The sequence below is a fragment of the Haliotis cracherodii genome, unplaced genomic scaffold (genome assembly GCF_022045235.1).
Source record: "Haliotis cracherodii isolate W230 unplaced genomic scaffold, xgHalCrac1.p SCAF_3, whole genome shotgun sequence".
Taxonomy (NCBI): Eukaryota; Metazoa; Mollusca; class Gastropoda; order Lepetellida; family Haliotidae; genus Haliotis; species Haliotis cracherodii.
In genome coordinates, this window is record NW_027266286.1 from 4,202,948 (window position 1) to 4,230,798 (window position 27,851).

Here is a 27,851-nt window from a genome sequence, read left to right on the forward strand (position 1 = left end):
TCTTATTATAAGACCAAGATGTTGAGTTTCACCTAAAGATCATATGTATACATGAATAAACATGGTTGAGAACAGCACCCTGTCTTACACCACAAAAACAATACCTCACCCATTGCTTTCTTTCATGCCGCTGTCACATGCTCACAATTACAAGAACAATGGGTCACTGTGCCTACCTCTTCTGAAACAGATGTACACCATGTGCCCCAGTCCACCGTAAAACCAGGTAATTAAATCTGCAAGTTAGCTGTCAACACCTCCAATATATTTGGTGTGTATTGCCAAGTGAATATGCACTGGTCTCAGAAGAGTCCAGACATGCTCAGCAGATTGTGTGTATTGTTAAGTAAACTCGTTATCCCTCCTCAGGTGGCTGTTTAAGAGGCACACACAATACCTGTGGTGGCATTTGTTTAGATTAACCACTCTTGTCATCAGCACATGTTTGTTTACCTCCCTTAGCCGTGGAGGAAGAGGAGGACATGATGGTCTCAAAACATAACAAACATAACTGGCCTGAAACCAGACTGATAGAGACGACAGGGCAAGTCTCTCCTGGTCATTCTACAGGTCATTCTACTGGTCATTCTACTGGTCATTCTACAGGTCATTCTACTGGTCATTCTACTGGTCATTCTACTGTACAAGGGTAGAGTTTACTCTTGGTGCTCACTCCAGAACACAGCTAAAATCTACTTGGTATTTTGACATGACACTTAAACTGTATCAGCATCTGACAGAAGACATATTCTACCCCAGAACTTCATGGGTCTTGCTCCTGGTAATTATTCTGGAAAACAGCTGAATAACTACCTGGTAGTATACAAGAGCCCCAGAAGTTTTAGAGCAATTGAGTTTTTACTCGAAGGTTTCTATTTTAATTGGGTTATTTCATTTTTTATTGGGTAACCAATATTTTTTACTCATATATTATTCACTCTATTGTTTTTTTTCTTAAAATGAGAGAAGATTTTAAGATTTAAAAAATATATAAATAATGTTTCAGATGTATATAACAGTTCTAAATATAGACCTGACTCGGAATGTAAATGAGTTCCGGAAATTAGCTCTGTTGTACACATGCTGAAAATGCATTTACATGTGCTGTTTTTGTACATTTGATTTTTTCATTTAATGCATGCATTTCTGTACACAAGTTTATTGAAAGTAATTGGGTTTTAGCATTTCTTATTTTTTATGTTTATTTTATTTTTTTATATATATATATATATATTTTTTTTTGGGGGGGGGGGGGGGGGGGGGATTTTACACAAAAACGCTGCTTTATATCTGTAACTCTGATTATAACATAACACTTAACTGTACAAACTCCTAAGTTAACTCATAAAGAAATAGAATAATCCAAATACACTTACCAGTTTGTATTCTCATGAATATTTCTGTTTGGCCCTGTTTTGAGCAGACTGTTTAAAATAACGTTTAGATACACTTTATAGATAAGCGTGACATATCTTTCTTGGGAGTTTTACAGTCCTTTTGATGTAAAGGTGAACAAACGACTCTGGTTCTCAAAATCTGCAGATATTATCAAGTCCCAGTGTAGTAAAGGTGTATCTGTTGACTGATTCCTCCCATTCAACACCTCCCATGTGGGAACCACTGCTTCACATCCACTCCAATTATCCAATAAACATGTCAGCCAACATCTCAGAGCTGCCAGTACCTCACCAGATTCTGCAAAAATCATCTACGTCTAGACATGTGATGAGGATTGTTTCATCCAGGCTATCCAACAAACATGTTAATTACATCAGCCTGGTCTGAAATAACACCACGATTGATCAGTCTATGACCAGGAAGCAGAGGGGTACATCCAATAGGCCGAGTATCTAATTACACCGGCATCTTCAAATTATCACCTCTGTCTTGGTAACCAATCCATGCTGTACCAATCACAGCTTCCACTTCTAAAGTTCCACACCACTGAACGTCAATTTCTTCCGTCTAACATCATTCTCTGGTCAGTTAGGTAATGTGTTGACCATTTACACAGCAGCTTTCAAAGTTATCCCAGCTTATAGATCCACATGTGATGTGGAGGGAGGGAGTCTGATACACTGCAGAGTATCCATTCCTTGGAGGCAAGCACAATGTTCTCAGTATTCCCTTGTCTGAGTTGGCCAATCTGTTGACCATTGCCCGGCTTCTTAAAGGGTATCCTAGATTCCTGACATCCCTGTGTTGAGGTGTGGATACTGTTACATTACAGGGTCCAGTTAATGAGAGTCAGGTCAGAGCCTCCACACTGGACACTGAGTGACCAACAAAGCGGTTGTGCCCTTACTGAATCTACATCCCCATAACAAATAAACACCAGAGCCCTGCCTGTCTGATCAGGGCCAGCTACACTAACAAAGAACTCTGTGGCCAGTGGTCAAACATGCTGTGTGATAATGACCACTATCAACAGGGTGGTATAAAGTGACCCTTCGCCTCCACAGAGGGGTTCTATACGGCTGTAATTACTGGCTGCGGAGAAGTATTACAGCACTGCGGTGTCAGGGAGGTGGAGAGCTTGCTAAGTATTACCTGGGGTGTTGGTGTTTAGTCATAGGATAGGATAACATTGTGCATGATATATTGCCCAATTCACACCCCAGTGTTTAATATCGTAATCACATGTTGAACTGACTGTCACGCTGCCTGACATGCTGGCACTGACAAATGATGTAATCAAACAGTGAACTCAGCAACCAAGCATCTTGCTCTTGTATGGAAACAACTGTATTTCTGATAGATAGTTGCAAGGAACATATGTTCACAAATAATAGATGAACATGAAGTGAATGTGGCAAAAGGGGAGCAAATTAAAATTTAAAAATGAACACAAAACCATCACAACTTTGGGGTGTTTTTTATCCGGTAAACAAGAAATTGAAAACACTGTCTTCATATTCTGATTAGTCTTGCTCCAAGGCTCTATAATTATTATTTACAAAATCTAGAAAAAAAATTTTAAACTAATAAATATTGCCATAGAGACTTGTGACAGTCTATATTTAGATTTGTAGGTATACTTTGATTTATATTTAAATTAGGAAAAAGTTGCACTGATAGAAGTCAAAAGAAGTTAATCTTTCCAACCTGGTGATTGTAAGCAAAAATGTTTTTTAATTTAAAAAAAGGCAAAACAGAATGACCTCTCTGGGTACAACATGTGCAGAAACTAACCAAGATTTACTCAAGCGAGGAAATGTTCCAAAAGAATGCGATTAATTTCACAGTTATCCAACCTGGTTTCACCCAGCCAACACATCAAAGACTCCATTGTTTCTAAGTTAAACATCACCCAGCTCTCAATACCTGCCCGACAGAGGACAATGAACAGACAACAGCACTCACCTGACAGGTAAACCTAATTACAGGTGTGTAAAGGTAAGTCACATGTACAAAATGGCATTACTATACTGGGTGTTTGAACAGGCTGAAGTCCCTAGGGGGGTTTACACCTGTAATGTTGATTAAGCATGACCCCTGAATAGACCAACAGGTAGACACTGGAATATACTGTTTGCCAACCACACACTCCAAGTCCATGTCAAAGGGTTTGAGTTAAACAGGTCATTTGCAAATAAAACATAACATTACCTTTATGGGTAAAAGTTATATGTGAAAGCTGAATGGTCAAAATAGAAAAAGAAATAAATGGAATATTTTAAAGCTGAAAAAAATCCTATGAACATATTTTTTTTAAATCATTTGAGTTTTCTTGTTAAGTTAAATTACATTCTTTGTTTGTCTTGTGTTTAACTCAATTATTTATCTCATACTTTCTAAAACATCAAATAGGGACAAGTTATGAGGGAGTGACTATGGTTTTATGCCGCTTTTAGCAATTTTTCAGCAATATCATGGCGGGGGACACCAGAAATGGACTTCACACACCGTACCCATGTCGGGAATTGAACCCGGGTCTTTGGCATGACCAGCGAACGCTTTAACCACTAGGCTACCCGACCGTTCCGACAAGTTATGACATCTTACATTTGCTTGTTTGTTAAACACCGTACTCAGCAATAGTCCAACATTATGATGGCAGTCTGTAAATAATCCAATCTGAACTAGACAATCCAGTGATCGGTATCATGAGGATCAATCCACGCAATAGGGATACAATGACAGTGTCTGTTCAGGTGAACAACTGACTTGCCTTTCCATGTGTTTGTGATGGGTGCTACAGTTGGGACAGGGTATGCGCTCCTTTTCACGAACACCTGGTATAATCACCAACTGAAAGTGATTCAGACATACTCTGATGCTCATGACTTGGACGGAATCATACAAGGAACTCTCCCTTCAGCAGAGATATACCTTACTATAACAATGGTTTTGCCACTTTTATCTTCACAAGGCACTGATCACAAGACCTCTACTGGGTTTTTACCAACAAATTAGTTTTAGTAAGTTGAAATAAAGTTAAATTTGTATATGATGACAATAAAATTATAGTATTTTTGTCATCTATTTTGGGCGGCTTATGCACAACATAAAACTTTTTTTCCTATTTGTGTTTTTCTGTTACAAGGATAAAAAGAAAACACGAAGGGACACTTGAACCTTGCCTTTGTGAATTGAAAACCATGGGGTCGTTAATCCCCTCTAGACATACATAAATGTATGCCACAATGAACATAGTCTTCTGTTAGCCATACCAGCTAAATTGGAAAACAATTTGCCCAAGTATCCACAGCGTAGGATCTCACATAAAAGACAGGGTGAGAAAAACACGATGCCCAAATTGTTGGTAATACCCGCCCCCAGAAGGTACATTTCCTTCCAATGGCTACATCAAACAAGATGGCAACTGATACAAATGTCTTGAGGCCGAATAAATAACCCAGACAATGATTGGACCGACCAAAGCTCTGTGGTCAGGATCAGTAGGGAAGCCATGCTATAGTCCTTAACATCAAATCTCAAAAAGAATCATAGGCAGATCCAGAGGGGGGTCTAGGGGGTGAGCATCCCCCCCCACCCACCCATTCAAAATGAAAACTAAACTGTAGCTTGTTGTAGACAACCTCTACCCATCCAATGAGAGACGATTTTGTTTTTCGACCCTCATTTTTAAAAATGCTAGATCCGCCCTTGCATATTTTCTCATATTTTTTACTCCTTTATATAATAACGTCATATTTCAGCAGAATCAATTTTAGTCAAAACTTGTAAGAAATCTGAAGAACAGTTTTACATGAATACACAATGCCATTTAGAAAGTGGTCAAATTTAACAAATGTTATATTTGGGATAATACGTTCTTAGGAAAGTACAGATTCTTGTACTTTTTGGGGTTGAGTCCCATCCGGGAATCAAACCCACTATGCCAGAGTGAGGCACCTCATCGCCAGCACACAAAGTCAGCAATCTAGCCCACTCAGCCATCGGACGGAACTCAACCCAAAAATGTGGGAGAATCTGTACTTTACTAAGAAAGTGTTATCCCCATCATAACACGTGTAACAGTTTTACAGTGTGGACCAGGGGTGCTGATATATACCGGTACTACTCCACTTATTGTAGTGTCCATATAGGAACTGACAATGGCAGATCGTTTGGACAAGGTGCCATACAAATAGTATCGATATCACCATGTCACTTTCATCTTCTTTTAAAATGAAAATAAATTGCTTGTCGTAAAAGGCGACTAACAGGATGGTCAGGCTCGCCGACTTGGTTGATGCATATCATCCTAACTTAATTGCATAAGTATGCATTTCCACAAACTGTCATCTTCTAAATGTCTTTTCAATATGTAATATCTAAATATTGATCAAAATATAAGTAATGAACAAAGAATCGTCAGGGTTAATAAACTTGGTGATGAAGAACCAGAAATATTCAAACCAACTTTTGACTCACACAAATTATTTACAGAGCCGGATGGAGACAAGATATTTTGCTCTACCCTTACACTAGAATAGGCTTCATATCCAGTCACCACTCAAGCTTACAATATTCCTAATTCTGTGATTTTCTCTAGGAATGAGTCTTGTTACTTAAACCTACTAAATTAGACTAATGATGTCCTCAACAGTGTAAGTGGGTCCTTCAGCCATAACACACAGCAATTTATTACTCAATCAGAACATCCAGGGGATGTATTACCTTCCAACCAGGGGCAGGAAGCGGTCAGCTGAGAGAGAGTGGACACAGGGCAGTGCCTACTGGGCATCCAAGTGTTATTATCACTGTGAATATGACAATATAGTCATTAGGACACTAGCAATGACCATGCTTGCTGCTAGCTCACTGACCTGATTGGTCAGCTAATGAATACTACTGTCTTGACAACTAGTCTGAAGGGTTTAAAGTAAGGGCATCGTTCTACCAACTAAATGACTGCCGGACTTGGTGGTAATGATGGATATCTGTGTCAGTCAAGCATATATGAATCTAATAGATATTATTTTATTTATTTATCACTAATCTGATGGTATGACCATGTGATAATTTATTTACAAAAGAATAACCATTCAGGATGCTAGTATATTCAAGTGATGTTTCATGAAGGCTAACAGCATCACATGATATGGAATCTATTTTGGTGGGTACTGAACAAGTCCTGTTGACATGATAAAAACACCACTCAATCTTCATCAATTTCAAACAAAAATAAGACATAACAGATCAAAAGAAAATTTGCCCACTGATGAAATCACACTCCACAGACCAAGTTTCTCAGCGAATCAATATGGAATAATTCAATCCCATAATGCACGGTCCAGGAGCTAAATGCAATATACTAATAGGGAAGAACCAATAAAAACTATCTTAATGTCCGGCACTACTGTCATGAAGTCCACGCACATCATTCCGCCGACAATTGCCGGACTTCATAACAAGCCTTCATCTGCAATATACTTGTGACATTTACCAGTGCTCAGCGCCAGGTCCTTATTTTATTGGCACATAAGCAATTTGGTTGTGTGTCTGTGCTGGGGTCGTGGTATATATGACAGGATCCTACAGTGAGAGCCAATTGAATTAGCTGTTAGACCCTACCTCCCTCTAGGAATGGTACACGGACGTTATATCACCTTGGATATGACAGTTATATCATGGGGGAGGAATCAGATCGTTTACACCAGCTGATGAAACTGAGAAGTACGGCCACACTGATGTCATGTCGTGTTTATGGATGTTTTACTCATAAACTAGCTTGGGTTGGAAAAACTAAAATAATAAAGAAATACATCTGAATATGTCCTGGTTTAGGAGGAACAACATCTGTAAAGTTCTGTCTAATATTGCCCTCTGTGTCCGCCATGTACTAGGTGTTTGTAGTGGTCATGATATTTAATACCTTGCAGTTAAATAACGACTTTGTTGTATTTTGTAGTTGTACATATACTCAATGCCCAAAGAAACGCAAATACCATACATGTTGGTTAATATATGAAGATTAACTTATATTCAAGAGATATTAGATTGTAACAAATGTTATATTTGGGATAACACTTTCTTAGTAAAGTACAGATTCTTGTACTTTTTGGGGGTTGAGTCCCGTCCAGGATTCACACACACACACGTACATGTAGTCGTTACATAAGTGCTATAATCTTGGATGCGATGTTAAACCCCATTTCACCTCAGTGTCTAACATAGCACAAATGACAACATCAAGACATCGTCTGAACATAGGCCCAAGACCTCTTTAAAGCTCGTTTGGTCAAATGAGTGAGTGAGTATGGTTTTACACCACTTCCTGTAATATCACAGCAGAAAACACACAAAATGGGCTTCACACAATGTACCCATGGGAAATTGAACCTAGGTCTTCGGCGTGATAAGCAAACGCTTTAACCACTAGGCTACCCACTCTGGTTGGTTAAATATGGACATGTTACAAGCCTACGTCATGACTCCTGTATAAAAGTAACGTTGTGACGTTATACATTATATCAAAATCATAAGGGCAGTGTTACCTTATTGATAATATAAATTTCAGTATAGCTATTAAGAAACTTATGGACAGATGTTGAAATGGTATAAGACAACCTGACAACTGAGCTGCTATAAACAAGCCTTACAAGGCCTTTATTCTCCTGCTACGGAGCTCAGACATGTGAATATTACATTTGAAAAAAAAATACATCAAATAGTGTTCCTTAGAAGTCAAAATATTGATTTTCAATTTGCTATTTCCAGACGCTTAATTTAACACTAGAAGTGAAATTGGTAAATAAACATTCCTTTTTGTGAAGCAGCAAAGAAACCTATGGTCACTCAGTGTCAATATCGGTCCACAGCACAGCCTCAAAACTAAACACAGCGCCATCTTGGGGCATAAACCAATCTCCCAGAGTAATACCGGGGGTTAGGCAACATCACTGCGGCTTCTTCACCATTATTTATCACCCCCGGTCATCAAGGCCACAAATTGGCCACACTCAATCCCGCAGTAATGTCCAGTCAAATGGTCTGACAGGATAATAGTGACCCAATAGGAGCACTGACCGTGAAGAATTAAAAACCTTCATGGTCAACGATTCTGACAGAATAATATTTGTGAGGACTTAGGAATTGCGAGCAGTAAAGTAAGATTGGGATTATAGGCTGGTCGATAGAATCTTGTATCAACATGCAGGCTAGTTGGTTTTATAATGGATTGTGTGTGTTGAATGGAGTTGATGTGGTAACTGTGGGCGGCAACAGTGATTAGGGGCTTTCATCAGTTGGGGACAGGGTATCAGAGACTGAGTCTTGTCAACAGGGGACGATTGAAAGCGGTTCTGCACAGAAGGTTAAATACTTGCATACTAGATGTGGGTTTTACGTTTTCAACTGAACCACTGCAGGAATGATTATGATATGTGTTCTTGGTTTCTTGTTCTTGGTTAAATGTGTTCTTGGTTTATATGTGTTCTTGGTTTATATGTATTCTTGTTTTCTTGTTCTTGGTTAAATGTGTTCTTGGTTTATATGTGTTTTTGGTTTATATGTATTCTTGGTTTCTTGTTCTTGGTTTATATGTGTTTTTGGTTTATATGTATTCTTGGTTTCTTGTTCTTGGTTAAATGTGTTTTTGGTTTATATGTGTTCTTGGTTTCTTGTTCTTGGTTAAATGTGTTCTTGGTTTATATGTGTTCTTGGTTTATATTTGTTCTTGGTTAAATGTTCTTGGTTTAAATGTGTTCTTGGATTAAAAATGTTCTACGTTTATATGTGTTCTTGGTTGAATGTGTTCTTGGATTATAAATGTTCTACATTTATGTGATCTTGGTTTATATGTGTTCTTGGATTATAAATGTTCTACGTTTATATGTGTTCTTGGTTTACATGTGTTCTTGGATTATAAATGTTCTACGTTTATATGTGTTCTTGGTTTACATGTGTTCTTGGATTATAAATGTTCTACGTTTATATGTGTTCTTCGTACATATGTGTTCTTGGTTTATAAATGTTCTAAATTTATATGTGTTCTTGGTTTTACATGTTCTTGGTTTTACATGTTCTTGGTTTAAAATGCTCTTGGTATATATATATAGAGGTTTTATTCTGTCATCTATATATCCGAATGATAGCAATAATCACATTTAAATCATTGCAATGACATGACAAGGTTTACATACATTCTAACCCTTGTCATGTCATTGCAATGATTTAAATGTGATTATTGCTATCATTCAGATATATAGATGACAGAATAAAACCTCTCCCTCATTTAAGTTAATAAGTCTTAATGATGTAATCAGATCTCTTAATCTGGTAATGCAGTTGCAGCTTTAAGTGATTCAAACATTTTGAAGCCTTAAAAAAGCCCCTGTTGACTTTGTTGTTTGTTTTGAACAGCCACTCTCAATCCCAAGTTTCCATGGAAACAAGAATCATGTGAATGTTATGCACTGAACAGTCAACTACCTGTTACTTTCTGTCCCTATCTCAATTTGCACCTGTGGGTGTGACACTGTGTCACATGACACAATGACGCACCACTGACGAACTTCACACAGGGGATGACGTGACTAGTGGGCTCTCTCACATCACATGTCAACATAAATAACATTGGGGGTGTTTACTGTTTACTTGACAAACCAAAGTCTTTCATTGAAATATCAATTACGAAATAATACCCTGAATATCACATGAATTAGCATTCCAATGGCCATATTTATTTTTGAGTTTCACACTGCCTGACCAAACATATCTTAACTCCAAAATCAAAAATCAAAGTGAGGTGAGGTGAGGTGAGGTGAGGTGAGGTGAGGTGAGGTGAGGTGTGGTGTGGTGAGGTGAGGCGAAATGGGGTTTAACGTCACGCCAGAGATTATTGCACTTATATAGCGACGTACGTGTGTGTGTGTGTGTGTGTGTGTGTGTGTGTGTGTGTGTGTGTGTGTGTGTGTGTGTGTGTGTGTGTGTGTGTGTGTGTGTGTATGTGTGTGTGTGTGTGGCTGCTTGTACTAGTCTGGACTGATGCTGATTTATAGTATACACTAAGATACCATGCCGCAGTTTAACATGAATACACCACTCAGACACGGTATATTGACTCCGAGCCGACCAGTCCTGGTTTTAGCCCCTTTAGCCCCTTACTGCCAAGGGGCAGACAGGGTAACAACAAGTACCATCTTTTAAGTCTTTTGGTATGATCAAACTCCAGACCTTCTGCTCTCTGGGCAGATGCTCTACCACTAGATCACGGAGGCAGCCAAAAAATCAAAGTAAATATCAATACATCATGCACACACACAAGTTAGTATACCGGCCATATTGATTTTTGTGTTTCACATTGTTTGATATTAGATAGAATGGACATAAAAACATAATTTATAAATCCTGCAAGCTCAAATACACAAATCTTTGTGACAGATATTGAAAGTTAACAAAATGAGAGGTACAACCATTCATAATTACATTCACAACAAGAATGCCGTTGGTACCATGTTGACGTGATCGAGTCAGTCGAGTGGGCTGGAGAGGGGTGGTCTCTCCATTAATCAACATGAACACCAAACCATCTGATGATCTGTTTACTTAAAGGGACTGTTCCTTTCTCTTTTTGTTACATATGTGGTTAAATTTAGGTCCAATAAAGTTTTTTATCTTTTTCTGGTGGTTTGCCTGACCAACCAGATTCTAAAACACAAACGTCAAAGTGAAACCGATTAAAAAATATTGCCATGACGCTTTTCACCCTCCATGTCTAAATGAAGGCAAACAAACACCAGTGTAAATGTTTCACACCATGTCACAATGACACTTTCTGAGACTCCATCCACCTACTCACAGCAATCACAGCCAGCAGATCAGAGCAGAGCTCTTTACATGATGGCTCAAGATGAAACGGCTTACAACAAAATGATTGTCACTGCAATATAAATGGAACTGACAGCAATTCTGAAAAGAGTCTACCAGAAATCCTCCCATCCTGACCATAAACTATGAACATTTATTGCAGTAAAGACTACACAAAACCAATAGTCCCTTGAGAACAAACTTATCAGGTTTCCATAACCCATATAACATTTTTTCAACGAATCAGATAACGACACACACTCCCATTTATTTTACAAATGTCTACAAATTAAATTTGGCCTAAGTCCATCAATTATTTTCGAAGTCATCATCCAGTATCAGTCTCATACAGTTTGATCCTGGTAAATATTGACCGCGGTAGCAGGCTATCACACCTGATCTTTCTTTATGATGAAACAAGTTCACGAACCAAATTTAGCTGAATTTCATTTCTACTTTTTCATGTTGATCTGGAAACTAATCTCAAGACATATCATAGTTTGAGTCTGATTCCCGGTTCGCCCCGGTTATGTTTCTAGGTTTGTCAGCACCATACCCATGCTTGTGGGTTTCACGGAAGTAGTAAACGTCTGAGACCTTCATCACTCCTGGCTTTCCTCCCACATTAAGCTGACACGCTGCGATATAACTGGAATACTGTTAAATGCGGCGTTAAACCCAACTCACTCACTCACTCATAGTTCGGGCACAATCATTTGCTTCACTTCTGCCCATCATTGACTAGCAGAATTCAGAAAACAGTATCTATACTTTAAAGACTCTCATGTGACCTTTGCTGAATTGTTTTCTTTGGGATATGGGTTTGCAATGACTTATCTACAATTCGCATATGGTCGGAATCAATGGATATTTGTCGAAGTTAACTGGAAACCAGTCTGCAACCAGTGAGGTGAACTGTTACGTACATGGACTGATTTGTCTGGTTTTAACACTCTTCATCTGTCCATCATGATGGACATCCTCCAACAAAACATAGATAAACTCCATCAATATTTGTCTGGTTTTAACACTCTTCATCTGTCCATCATGAAGGACATCTGCCAACAAAACATGGCTAAACTCCATCCATATTTGTTCGAGTACTCATCAGGAAACCAAACCTGGACAGCAGACGGATGATGTGTGCTCAACCATCATCATTAGTTAGCTCACCTGGATGTCTTTTGAGGCCATGTTCTCCATGAAATGGTTCCTATTGGGTCAAGATCACTTATGATGAATAGAAAACCCAGGACCAATCATTTACTTGGGTAAACATCACTGCTGAAGCCGATATGATGAAACGTGTGTTCAAAAGTAGAGCAAACAAACTAAAGATGAATGACACACAAACCAAGTTGAGCAAACTCATGTCAGGTACCCTTTATCATCGTTAATTTAAGCCTACCAATCCCCTTCTAAGTCTTCCTACAACAACATCATATCTAATATACCTAGAAATTGAATCTGCAACTTGTCTGGTCTGACGAAGGTGAGTGAGTGTGTGAGTTACTATTTAACATCACATCAGCATTATTTCAACCTTAGTGTGAAGCCCATATTTGGTGTCCCCCGCCGTGATATTGCTGGAATATTGCTAAAAGCAACGTAAAACCAAACTTACTCACTCATTATTTCAACCTTAATGAGCAAACATGGCTGTTTAAATAATAAAATGGCAGCTCTTACTTTTTAATGATTGAGACAACATTTCCAGCAATTACAGAGTCTGTTTCAATTACGTCAGTAAATTGTACAAGGACTCACATGCTGGCGAGGAAGGGCAGGCAATTGCTTCCACGATCCAAAATGTCCACAACCGTCTGGCCATGCATGGACATAATTTCACTTTCAATGGAACAAAAGCTGCCATTAACAGAGTAATTAAGGACAGCGAAGTGGCATTTGTTTAATGTAGCCCACCTCCACAAGATGCCACTTGCATAGGGATGTGAGGAGATAAAAATGCTTCCCATGTTTACTGTCGACATCCCAGACTTGGAGTAGATATTTGACAGTTGGACATTAAATGTTCCCCGCCTTTCTATCATGCTAGCTATCACGGTATGCTTTACCTTGTGAGGCCAATGTGAATGTAACGGCATGCTCTACCTCATGAGGCCAATGTGAACGTCATGGCATGCTCTACCTCGTGAGGCCAATGTGAACGTCACGGCATGCTCTACCTCGTGAGGCCAATGTGAACGTCACGGTATGCTCTACCTCGTGAGGCCAATGTGAACGTCATGGCATGCTCTACCTCGTGAGGCCAATGTGAACGTCACGGTATGCTTTACCTCATGAGGCCAATGTGAACGTCATGGCATGCTCTACCTCGTGAGGCCAATGTGAACGTCACGGTATGCTCTACCTCGTGAGGCCAATGTGAACGTCACGGCATGCTCTACCTTGTGAGGCCAATGTGAACGTCACAGTATGCTTTACCTCGTGAGGCCAATGTGAACGTCACGGTATGCTTTACCTCATGAGGCCAATGTGAGCGTCATGGCATGCTCTACCTCATGAGGCCAATGTGAACGTCATGGCATGCTCTACCTCGTGAAGCCAATGTGAGCGTCATGGCATGCTCTACCTTGTGAGGCCAATTTGAACGTCATGGCATGCTCTACCTCGTGAGGCCAATGTGAACGTCACGGTATGCTCTACCGCGCGAAGCCAATGTGAACGTCACGGTATGCTCTACCTCATGAGGCCAATGTGAGTGTCATGGTATGCTCTGCCTCATGAGGCCAATGTGAATGTAACGGTATGCTCTACCTTGTGAGGCCAATGTGAGCGTCATGGCATGCTCTACCTCATGAGGCCATTGTGAGCGTCATGGCATGCTCTACCTCATGAGGCCATTGTGAGCGTCATGGCATGCTCTACCTCGTGAGGCCAATGTGAGTGTCATGGTATGCTCTGCCTCATGAGGCCAATGTGAATGTCATGGTATGCTCTGCCTCATGAGGCCAATGTGAATGTAACGGTATGCTCTACCTTGTGAGGCCAATGTGAACGTCACGGTATGCTCTGCCTCGTGAGGCCAATGTGAACATCACGGTATGCTCTACCTCATGAGGCCAATGTGAATGTAACGGTATGCTCTACCTTGTGAGGCCAATGTGAACGTCACGGTATGCTCTACCTCGTGAGGCCAATGTGAACGTCACGGTATGCTCTACCTTGTGAAGCCAATGTGAACGTCACGGTATGCTCTACCTCGTGAGGCCAATGTGAACATCATGGTATGCTCTACCTCGTGAGGCCAATGTGAACATCATGGTATGCTCTACCTCGTGAGGCCAATGTGAACATCATGGTATGCTCTACCTCGTGAGGCCAATGTGAACCTCACGGTATGCTCTACCTCGTGAGGCCAATGTGAACATCATGGTATGCTCTACCTCGTGAGGCCAATGTGAACGTCACGGTATGCTCTACCTCGTGAGGCCAATGTGAACATCATGGTATGCTCTACCTCGTGAGGCCAATGTGAACGTCATGGCATGCTCTACCTCGTGAGGCCAATGTGAACGTCATGGTATGCTCTACCTTGTGAGGCCAATGTGAATGTAACGGTATGCTCTACCTTGTGAGGCCAATGTGAACGTCACGGTATGCTCTACCTCGTGAGGCCAATGTGAACGTCATCTCACTGACTCCACCCATGTATGGTAGAGTTGGTTATTGTCTGGATAATCAAATTTCTGGATTAACAATTCATGGCAACATTTTAAAGGGCTTCATGGGAGGGACCCTTGTTCAAACGCTGTTTGATCAGGGTTACAACACTGAAGGCCTAAGAAAGGCTTTCAAAAAGTTGTTGGAGAAGTGAATGACATTTCCAAACTTGATAAAAAATTATGTCCAATGAAATTTCCTATTTTCACTGTTGTTTTATTCAGGTGAACACTTGACGTGGCTTTGCATGTGTTTGTGATGTGTGCCACCAGTGGGGCAGGATATGCTCACCTTTCTGTGAACACCTGTATCATGAGACAATATTTAATACTGATTCATAAACACATGCTCATGGTATAGTCGGAATCCTACAATGGACTCAGACATTTCTTATGATTACGGAAAGGGTTTGTTGTTTTTACTTCATCACAGCGTTGTGCAGAAAGAATACAGAAGTTGAAAATCATATCTTTTATCTCTATACATCATTTATGATGCAGATAAGTAAATATAAATATAATGCCATGTCATTATTCAAATTTGTTCATCCTCCTACACAGATTGCACCAAATGTCAGCAACAAAGGCCTGTTTTTAATTGGGTTTTTTAACTCCAGAATCAGCAATACTAAAGCTATAAAATGATGACCTGTATATAAACATATCTGGACCAGACAAACCAGTGATTGACATCATAAGTAACATTCAACACTCAACACCCTGGACCTCCCCCCCCCCCCAACACACACTCTACTCCAGGGTCCAGGGTATCCCTTCCTCTCATCTCCTCCCCTCCTACACACCTTCGTCAGTCTGGGGTTGTGTGGTCGCTGATCAGCAAGTGACAAGACTGGCAGATGGAACTGAAACCCATAATTACTGCAAACACTTGGTCTGAACCAACCAATCAACAGCTCCACTCTAATCACTGACCAGCACCAATCAGACGGACATGACCTGTTATCAGCTGTCATGTGACCATTGATCATTCACCTGACTGGTCAGTCAGATTGGGAATGACCAATGTGGCTTGTTGACCGTTCAGTAAATTGAAAGGAAGGGGGCACTTATACACAGCAGCCATTCAAGGACAAATCTGATTCCAAACAGACCTTTAATTAACCTGACCTTTCCAGATGTTTACAAAAGAAACTTAGATTAACCTTCACTGGTCAAACAAACATGTCTTCTATGGCTTCCAAAGTTGCAAATTTTCCACCATGGAAACAAAGAGTGAAGTGTCTTGTGACATATTCTGTGGCAGGGTTGACAGAAATTTGTCTGATGTTTTACCAACACATAATCTAGACTTACGCTACATCTCTGGAACTATATATGTCGTAAAATAGTCTCTTAGTCCTGGTTGGTTTAGCAGAAAACCATAACTGCTAAAAATTAAGATGGCTAAAAATTAAATATTCACATATAAAGATGTGAGCTCTTCCCTCATGTGTTTGCAGTGACTGAAGATCACACTTTGAGGTGATCAAATATATGAATAAGTTTAACATTAAGATTTAAACTTTAAGATGACACACATTGTTTATTAAAAGACTTATTGAAAAAATATATGTAAAACAAGAAACACAATTGGTCTGCCCTTATCATGAATGACCTTTGTTTAAAGTGAGTGACTGAGTATGGTTTTACACTGCTTTTAGCAATATTCCAGCAATATCACGGTGGGGGACTCCAGAAATGGGCTTCACACAATGTACTCATGTCGGGTATCGAACCCGGGTCTTCGGCGTGACATGCGCACGCTTTAACCACTAGGCTACTCCATTGCCTCTCTTTGCTTAAAGAAATATATTATATTAATAATTGTGTTGTGATCTTTGGTTATTAATTCTGACACTGTTCTAATCTTTGGACAGATGGACCGAAATGGATCTTAAATGTTATCAGCAACCCATGCTTGCTGTAAGAGGCGACTAACGGGATCGGGTGGTCAGGCTGAAGCATGTCATCAATCACAATTGCATGGATCGATGCTCATGATATCAATCACTGGATTGTCTAGTCCAGACTCGATTATTAACAGACCACCGTCATATCGCTGGAATATTGCTGAGTGAGGCGTTAAACAACAAACCAACCAACCAAACCTACCAATTCTTCCAAACCTATTTGTTCCTATTCTGTTCTGAGAAAACATCCTCATCCATACTGATTCGCAACAAATGAGAAAACAATGTCATGATACGAACAGCTTTCTTGCAGATGACACACAATGCCTCTGAATGAAGACAGGTGATGCAGGACAAATCCCTACAAGTCATACTTTGGCTTTTAATGAAAAGTGCCACCAGCACGAATCTACAGAGACATGCATCAGAACTCCACAGCAAATGTTCCAGAACAGCTTCTGGGCAAGTATTGTCTCTGTTGGCTTCAGAATGTATCAATATCTTGGCATTAATATCAGCTCAGACATTCATGGCCAGATGTTCTTCCGAAAGATGGGAATAGTTTAATTGTGGTATCCCATTTCCCTTTGTGACATCACCCACGGCGCTAGAGACGTGGAGAGGTGTCATTAGGCCGATTGCTGCCATCCACCAGACATTTATGGAAATGACAGTGCAGGTCTGGCAGTAATGGCCACACATGACACCCGGTACGGCTTGTGACGGGGACATCATGGAGGCTGTGGATACACATGATTGATGGCTTTGTCTGCCTAACCGGTGGTATCATTGCATCACAAGACAGGTTGATGAGGCAGAGTTTTGGAGACAAACATCTTTGCAGATTTGAAGGATATGAAATGTTCATATTACACATTGATGATGATGATTAAAACAGAATGTGCCATGTTATAAATGTGATATACCGCAGAGACAAGGATCATTGTCGGCAATGTCTAAATTCAGCACCTTGGTGACATTCCTGCAAGCAACAGAATCGGTGAGCGAGGACATCTGGCTTTGTTTGTCCTCTGGATGGGATGACATCGGTGAAACTTTGTTAGGTTGGACCCTGTGTATTGTGCTGGGAAGTTTAAAAAATAAATAATTTGTTCCCAAAAATGTTTGAAAAAAATGATTTGTCCTCAGGTTTTAGGAAAAAAAGGATTCCCTCTGCAAGCCGGATGTCCTGACAAATAATGAGTTGTGGCTCATCCTGTCAACGAAACAAGAGTGTGTCTTCGAGTGCTTACCGAAAAAATATTCTGTCTCAAAAAAATATGTTTAAAAAAGTCCCAGCATCTCCTCTTCCCCTTCATCCTGGGAATATTACCTGGACAGTCCATCGGTGCCCAGGCCCAACTATAGGCAAGATCTAGTCACTCAAATGTTAATAGTTTGAGACTTTTTGTAAATTATTTATTCATTACATGTTCGAATGTCCAGAGAATATCTTCCATTTTCAGACATGAAGAATTCTTGACTTGCCAAAGAATTGAATACTTGCTTGGGATATTCTTTTGAGTATGTTTGTTTCCTTATCTATATGAAGGTCCAGACCACCTGCACCGCTATAAAGAATGACAAAGCCATATCTTTCTTCTCCTACCACCATTGGCGCTTGACCCTGATCACAAGTCTGTGAACTTTGAATATCACCTGATATTTTTTTCTTAGCACTGCACAATGTCATCTGTAATAAGCAAGTGATAATGCCATCTGAATAGAAAGATGCTCATTTGTCACCTTCTTGCATTCTTGCCATATCTACATAGACAGCTGGGTGCCGGCCTGCATGGTCTTCAGTTCTGGACTTATTTCCTATGGAAATCTTGTCTTCACTTGTGTCACAATAACATATTTTTTGTAGCAGATTATACAGCAACGATAGAATAAATCCATTAGTGGCCAAGAAAAATTATTTGTGATTTTGTATGATAAAAGTTTAATGCATAATAAAAAAGGAAAGCTGCTCACAAAAGACATGAAATATTATTCAATATGACTGAGAACATATTTCTTGTAACTAACTTGTCGACTTAAAATTCATAATGTTACAAAATAAACAGAAACAAAATTTATGATCTGCATTTCTATAATTCCACTCTTCTTCGTGCATGGTGAAATGGGAAAGTCCTTTCAGCGAGAGAAGACATTTTATTAAACATTTATTAACAATGATAAAAAGAACTCTCTCACACCTCTGCAGAAGATTATTTTCAAATTGACAGATCCACATTTTCCATTTCTTGAAGATTCAAGATACATTCCTGCTGATAATTTAACTATAGTAATATAAAACAATGGATATCATTAATTTATTTTGAGTAGTATATGTCAATAAGTGATAGTTGATATTTGTCTCTAAGTGATAGTTGAAAAATATCTACTAATAATAGTTGATATGTCTGTAAGTAATAGTTGACATATGTCTGTAAGTGATAGTTGATATATTTCTATAAGTAATAGTTGATATATGTCTGTAAGTAATAGTTGACATTTATCCTCCAAAACTGGCTCCCACAGGAGATATCGCTTGGATGAGATCAAGCGATATCTACACTATAGATATCGCTGCAATGAAATTACATCACAGTGCTTTGCAGACCATTGTGACATTCACTGGTTACCATGATGTCACAATCAAATGACATCACTAATGGCTCTGCTACTGAAGCTGTTAGCAGTACTTTTTACACTGAAGACACTGCTAATTACTGTCTCCAAATTGAAAAAGTTGGAAGAATGATGTTGGATGATAAATAAAATCTCACCCTCGTGTCTTTTGACATCAAATATATCAACACTCGTTGATAAAAGTGGCAAAAATCCTCAACAAGCCTCGGAATTTTTCCACTTTTATCAACTCGTGTTGATATATTTGATATCAAAAGACACGAGGGTGAGATTCTCTATATGTCTGAAAGTAATAGTTGATATATGTCTATAAGTAATAGTTGATATATATCTATAAGTAATAGTTGATATATGTCTATAAGTGATAGTTGATATATATCTCTAAGTGATAGTTGATATATATCTGTAAGTAATAGTTGATATATTGTCTCTATGTGATAGTTGATATATGTCTATAAGTGATAGTTGATCTATGAAAAGTAATAGTTGATCTATGAAAAGTGAGTTAAAGTGTAACGTTGCATCAGCATTGTGTCCAGTCATAAAGCCGTGTGCATCGTACAGCTGTTAAAGGAAACTGGTCCTGAAACCATCTGCCATATTCCTGATGATGTGGACAAAAACACATAAAGACACAGAATTGGAAACAAGCCAAACTACTGCTGGGTTATACAGGTCGAACCTGTCCTTGAAAAGTTCATTTGACAAATCCCACATGATCATGGTCAATCTTGAACTGAGTATTAATTTGGTCCGAGTCCTCTGCATTGATTGGTCTCTAGCCGTGTCCCTGGATCCCATCAAGACAACACAGCAAGGGCCAAGAATACTGATAGCCCCCAAAGGGACGTTAACAGTCGGCCACACAGTTCAAAGCCCGAACAAATGATGGCATCGGGTTATGATTAGGCATTAGTCTTTGACAGTTTCTTTAATTTTTTGACAGGCTTCATATTCACTTACAAAAAGGTCATTTATCCCAAGGATTACAGAAGATTAGTAGCAATAGCCTCTCTCACGCTGGTAATCTGAACTCAATAGCGGTTGGTGTCAGTCAGTGGTTGGCAGGATACGATGCTTCGGTTCTCTCTAATGGAAAATGGATATTCTGGTTTTCATCCAAAATCTGTAGGGGTTTGTCACTGATAGCTTTTCCATCCAAGCTCTTGAAAACGCCAACAATGTTAATTAATCATTGTGGACGTACCAAAATGTTGTAGAAATCAAATATCTGTCTCTCAGTCCTACCTTACAATGACGGGTTTGTAGTTTGACTAGTTCACAAATCTCTGGTGACATTAATGTCAAGAGTTGAAAGGTACAACATCAATTTTGTAATTTTTCCAGATTTATTTAGACCAAAGTAAAACTTTATTACCCTAAAAAGTGCATCAGTAGTCAGCGTTTTATAAAAGGGCACTGGAAATATTGCACGAAGAATCACAATTTGACAAAGGGTTGCAGCATAAATACAGCCAAGAACCAGTCTCTTTGTGGAGCCTTCATTGCAGTGAACCTCCATTATGGCTGTGTATGGTTTATACGGAATGATTTGTCCTAATAATTATCATATCCATCGGCCATGATAATATGATTTAAAATTTAGGAAATGTGTTTAAAAAAGGAAAAGAAATATATATAATTCCCAGTGTAATTTTTAAGAAACAAACCTTGAAGGAATACCTGGTGGCGATACTGATCCTGCAATGATTCCTGATGATGTATATATTTCCCCATTTCGAAGACTGTCTCATTAAACATGTCACAGGACCCTCTTTCCCTGGCACGGACATTTTTAACCATATACCTGAATCAACAGCTTCTCTTTTTCTGCCCCAATTTTCTTGCAATCCTGCAGTTTGTGAGAAGATTTAAATATTTAAGCCATAAATGTCATTTTAAAACTGTAAATCAGCTGAGAAATCCATTGCAAAACATTTCCTGCGATAGGTTCACGAATGTAGTTTTATGGCCACCTACGAATTACATGTTACTCCTGCTGAAGTACTGCCGATCATTTGACACGCTACATCATCAGAATCGGCCATTATATGCAACAACAATTTCCTGATTAATCTCAATTTCCTTGTCAGGCATATTTTTATATTGATTTAGGGCAAAACCTTTTTTTCAGCCACACAAAAAAGTTAAACGTGTTCACAAAGTTCGATATGTTGCAATGAGCACAAACAACATTGGCTTGAAATCGATGTGTGCACAGGGATACTTCGGAATAACCAGCGGAAGCCTGATACAATGTCCTCCCTTCCCGGCAGCCACTGTAGCAGATGTTCTGTTTAATTACTTCATTACAAGGGCCAACGCTCATGATAATTCTTCAAATTTTCCACCTTTTAAGATTTGTTTTATTGATTGTTTGAACTTCACACATTCAAGGGCATCTCAAGGTCAAACGCCCAAGAAGACACTTTGTTTTCATCACTCTTCCTGTTACAATTTTACGATGTTTCATGGCAAGAATTGTTTATCCCATGTAAACTTTGTGATACCTCTGTATTTTGTGCTGTGGATTGTTGTGGACTTCACTGTTAAATAAGCACAATTATTTACATACTTTCTTGCTTTTGACAAGGATGGTTCAAACCACTTAAGGATTATCAAGTCAAGGTTTACCCATAAACTCAAGTAGTTGGTAGACAGAGGGGCATGGGTGGCCAAGTCATTTCAGGTGCCGCAATTCGCTGTGCAGAGTTGCGTCCCTTGGACACATCATAAATTGGGGGTTTTGAATCCTGGTTCGCTCCGATTTTTAAGGTTTGCAAGCATGTTTGTGGGTTTCATCAAAGTGGTAAATGTCCGAGACTGCATCGCGGCGAGCTTTCCTCCTACATTAAGCTGACATGCCATGATATAACTGGAATACTGTTCAAAGCAGCAATTTAACTCACACACTCACTTGGTGACAATTGGCTGCACAGGAAAAATTGTGATGCTTCAACTGGTTTTGGGTGGAAACTGTGAAATAGATCGGAGTGTGTGCTGAAATCTGATTGGTTGAGAAGCGTTGTTAATACTTGCTGAAATGGATATCACATTAATTAAGATATTAAATTTTATGTGTATTCGTCAGTTTTATTCCCCAATCTGCTAACCAGGCAGGCTCAGTTATCACAGAAGTATCATGACATCATGGCATGCTAGCATGACGTCATGTCTCACAACTGTGAAAGTTCACAAACGTAGACAGTGCTAATTACCAAATATCTAGGTACGACTCCCCATATTGATACAATGTTTGAAGCCAGTTCTTGATGTCCCCAGTGTTTGTTTTGAAACACTGCTACAAATGGCATAAAACCATTACCAGTATCTTTACATCTCATTACCTCTACTCTGGGTTTGTCAGCACCTTACCCGTGCTCGTGGGTTTCACCGAAGTGATAAACGTCTAAGACCTGCATCACTTCGGGCTTTCCTCCGACATTAAGCTGACACGCCGTGATATCACTGGAATACTGTTAAAAGCAGGTTAAACCAAACTCACTCACTCACTCATTACCTCTACAAAGACTATCAACAAAGTATAGTAGTATTGAAGTCAACTGTTGATAGTTAAAATTATCACTGTGCATCGCTAGTTCTATCAAACGCTATGTTTCTAACTTTAGCCATTCGTGTGAGTTCTATGACACAAGCACTGATGCACATAGTAAAGATCATTTTAAATTCTCCTTCATTTTCAACGTTCTCCTTGACTCAATACTTTGTCTGGTTGGACTTTCTGGTGAAGCTAAAGGTAGTCATGCATGCTGATCCAGAATCACGGCTCCGCCAGAGAGTGATGTGCTGTCTCAAGGAATGGCAATTACAGGGGACCCTACATCTCCCTAGGACATAGGAAGGGGGACAGCCCGAGAACATGATAAACATCAGCAGCAAATCATGCTGCAGTGGCAACGGCATCAGCATCATATCAACCGCAGACATCGGTGCCAACAACCACAGTTAGTCTGAAGGTCACACGAACCCAGGATTCCAGGAAAACGGTGCAGCATCTTGGTATGATAATACAATATAGTCATTCATAAACAACTGCCCTTTCTCGAAGGGATACTTCCTCAAGTATACTTTCAAAGAGTATGATCTTTAGAGTAGCTGTTTGAGAGAACATCTTCTGCATTTTCAGACCATGATGCAGTAAATTGCCCATACATATTTCATCTGCTAATGTGTCTGACACGGTGGTACCATTATCAATATAACAGCCCATCAACTTTGATTATTCTGCTTTCAGGCAATACTCCATCCATATGTCCGATATGACGAACAAACAGTAAGAAAATGATTGGAACTGCCTGCAGATGCCACCTACTCTTCTTTTCACCCAAAATATGCAACAGTGCCAGCCAAATAAAATATATTCAAGTTTCATTTCATCATTCATATATGTAGACACAACAGGCCGTTCATTCTTGAGTCTGTTTGCTGAGAGCAGACGCCTGTGTGCAGCAGACGTGTTCCAGCACAGCAGACGTCATCAAGATCAAAGTGTGCACACATGGACGTGTCCAGTGCCACATGGGAAGAGTTTGCTTCTATACAGACAATTCACCTCCGATCAGCATAAGTCGTTATTACTTCCAGCCCAACATGGACGCCATTGTTGGTGAAAAAAGTGTATTGAATCTAATGGCTGTGCAGGTTCAATCTTGAATCTTGAACTGAATTGGAGGAGCGCATGTGGTGGAAGCTGCTTGTTATCTCTTGCCCCGACAAAACAGCCAATCACACAGGAACTAAAGGGGATGCTAACAATACCGGTTCTCTATTTGTAGTTCTCAGACGAGGTTCTTGTTTCATCACTTTGTTTTCAGGTGAAGAAAATGCATTTGAATTTTAGTGTCAAAGAATCTTAATGGCTGATTTTAATTAAAGCGATGGTATCTTATTTTTTCTATTAGGACCACCTCCATGGTCTAGTAGTGAAGTGTCTGTCCGGAGAGCTGAAGGTCCAGGGTTCGATCCCGGGCCACGTCATACTAAAAGACGTAAAAAATTGGTACTTGTTGTTTCTCTGTCTGTGCACAGCTTTAAAGGGATAAAACAAGGACTGGTCGGCTCGGAGTCAGTATACTGTGTTTTAGTGGGGTATTCATGTTAAACTGCGGCATGGTATCTCAGTGAGCTAGCACTATAAATCGGCATCAGTCCGGACTAGTACAAGCAGCCACACACACATACACGTGCATGTATGTAGCTATATAAGTACAATAATCTTGGACGCGACGTTAAACCCCATTTCACCTCACCTTTTATCTATTAACTTACAAGCATTTGAATATTAAAGCATCAAAACTGAATCTGTATGGTAAAATATCAAAATCCTACCCATTGTATCAAAATCTGAACTCTTGGAATTTTATGGAAAGCCACAATTTGCTAACAATAATGTTACAATTGAGAGTAAAAGTATTTTCCATCATCCCGACCTTGTTGAAATACAGCAGCCAGGCTGACCTTGCAAGCCCTATTCTACCAGCAAGGATGGCCTGTTCTACTACTTGCTTTACAGAGTGAGTGTTTGTTTGTTGTTAAACGCCGCACTCAGCAATATTCCAGCTATATGACGGAAGTCTGTAATAATCAAGTCAGGACCAGGACAATCCAGTGATTGATATCATGAGCATCGGTCCACGCAATTTGGATACGATGACATGATTTAACCAAGTCAGCGATCGTGACCACTCGATCCTGTTAGTCGCCTGTTACGACAAGCATAGTCGCCTTCTACGACAAGCATGGGTTGCTGAAGACCAATTCTACCCCGGGTCTTCACTGGTACTTTACAGATTGAGTGAGGGAGTTTGGTGAGAACAGTATTTCAGTTACATCCTAGTCTTCCAGCTTCATGTGGGAAGAAATATCAAAGTGATGCAGGTCTTAGGAATAAAGGATTCAAACCAGTGATCACAAGTTCCTGGCATGCACAAGGGAAGCAACTCTGCCCAGGATTGTGGCACCACAGACAACTGGCTCATCTGTATCCCCTTCGTGAGCTGAGTTGCATAACACACAAATACATACCCCTTACAACTCCACCTCGGTTAAACCGCTGATCATCTATAACACTCATCAATTATTTGGACCACAAAGGTAGCGTTGTAGCGAGGGATCACTGTATCTTGTGTTTGTGGGTTTGAATCCCAGATGTGGCATGGTTGCGAGGTTTCACCAAAATGGTGACTATCACCCCTGTCCACCTTAATATGTCAGGGGGCGGTCGGGTAGCCTTGTGGTTAAAGTGTTTGCTCGTCACGCCGAAGACCCGGGTTCGATTCCCTACATGGGTACAATGTGTGAAGAACATTTCTGGTGTCCCCCGCCGTGATATTGCTCGAATATTGCTAAAAGCGGTGTAAAACCATACTAACTCACTCACTCACTTATATGTCAGGCAGGGAATTAACTGAAATATTGACCACAGTGGCATCGGACCCAACTCGCTCACAGATGCATGTCATTGTGATAGAACTCAATAATCACCACGTGGGAAGAGTTCTTGTGGACAAATCATCCGTTCCATGAGATTCAGCAGCTGAAGTTGGTCCCCTCCAGTCCATCTGGCACGACCCTCATCTGCTGAAATGAAGGTCAAATCTTGTGTCCCCTGGCAGAGCCAATAAGCAGTCAATTGAGCTTGTATGACCAGCTTACATCTCAATAGTACAAGATTACTCGGCAGGATTGGTGGATAATCACCCCGAAATTGGTTCTTCGGGAGAATATTGTGATGTGTTTGACACTTCATCGGCAAATTTACACCAAAGCAATCTATTTCCATGAGTTGCTCACTGTATTCAATTCAGAACGCAGGCAGAATAAAACATAAAAGAGGGAGTACCATTTAAAAGCTATGTTCAAAAGAATGCTCAGTTGCAGGGTTCATAACGGTTATTAATGCCGCTGGCTCCAAGCACATCAACTCAACCCAAGAATGTAACTGTATTTGATGGATGTAAACAATGTGTCTCAAGAATACCCAAGTTAATTTCCTGGACCCCTCTGAAATCAGGAATATTCTCAAAATCAAAAGCAATGGTTTTATTTAAAAATTCATGAGATAATTATCTTGTGTGTTGTTTTCCAATGGTCCATGAGCACAAATGAATGAAACATGCGCCATGTCTAATGATAGCCCTGTTTTTACCAAACCCATATTCTTCCCCCATATCATTGGCCATTCCCCATATCAAAGGCTAATGCATCTCTGTTGAAAACCATTAAAGGGCATTATAGAATGTTATATAGAGTAGTGCTGGCGTGCAAAACAAACTCACATGTGATCTGGATCTTTATCCCTGAACTAGTTTGGTAATATTGCGAATTCATTTCAAAAGTGTTGGAAAAAAGGTTTCTGTATCATCTGACTTCAAACGGTCAATATTCTCCTGCCAAGGGTACATGATTCAGGCAATGATTCTATTTGTTGTATTGATACTTCTAAATGAAGCTGTATTCATTCCCTTAAAGATATTGTATTGACATTTTGTCCTTGCATCTGGTGATTGATTGAGTGGGTGGTGAGTGAGTGAGTGAGTGAGTGAGTGAGTGTGAGAATGAGTGAGTGTGAGAGTGAGTGAGTGAGTGTGAGTGAGTGAGTGAGTGAGTGTGAGTGAGTGAGTGAGTGTGAGAGTGAGTGAGAGTGAGTGAGTGAGTGTGAGAGTGAGTGAGTGAGTGAGTGAGTGAGTGAGTGAGTGAGTGAGTGAGTGAGTGAGTGCACTTAGCAATGCCCCAGCACTATGATGACAGGATCTCAAGAATGGGCTTCACATACTTGGAATCAACCCAGTACTTTGACCTGACATGCTTTAACCACTGGGCTACATAGCCTGCCACTTAAGGACATAGTTGATAGTTTTTCACAAAGAAACAGCAAATGATGATGATACTAAAAAGTTCAACCATTAAAACAATATCAACAATCAACTACAAAATAACTCTGCGCTTGAAGCAATATATCAACTTTTTAACCTCCTATAAAAAATAATATTCCTTTTGCAACAACACTACATCTATAAAATAAGAAAAAACACATCAAATGCGGAAACATGGCACTTTTGTAATTTAGGAAACAAAATAAAAAAAAGAAACAAATGAAGAAAAGTTTTTCTGGTAACAAGACTCCGTGGAACGTGTCTCTCCATCTCGGCCTTCAATGCATCGCCTCTCAGGATGTATGAGCCTGTATCATTCATATCTCGAGATAACCAGTTCCTGATCGATTCTACTACAGGGGCGTGGAGCACATCTCACTGTTAAATGTACGCTTTATACAGAATTGTATTGTAAGTCTCTGTCAAACAGAGACAAACTTTACCAAAACAGCCAGCAAACACTCTGC

The 27,851-nt window shown here is 39.8% G+C and overlaps 1 protein-coding gene across 7 annotated transcripts in view; it reads right to left on the reverse strand.

The window, feature by feature from the left end:
- Positions 1–27,851, reverse strand: part of LOC139475854 (protein still life, isoform SIF type 1-like) — a 289,628-nt gene that overhangs the window by 47,412 nt on the left and 214,365 nt on the right. The gene's annotated exons all lie outside the window — the stretch shown is intronic.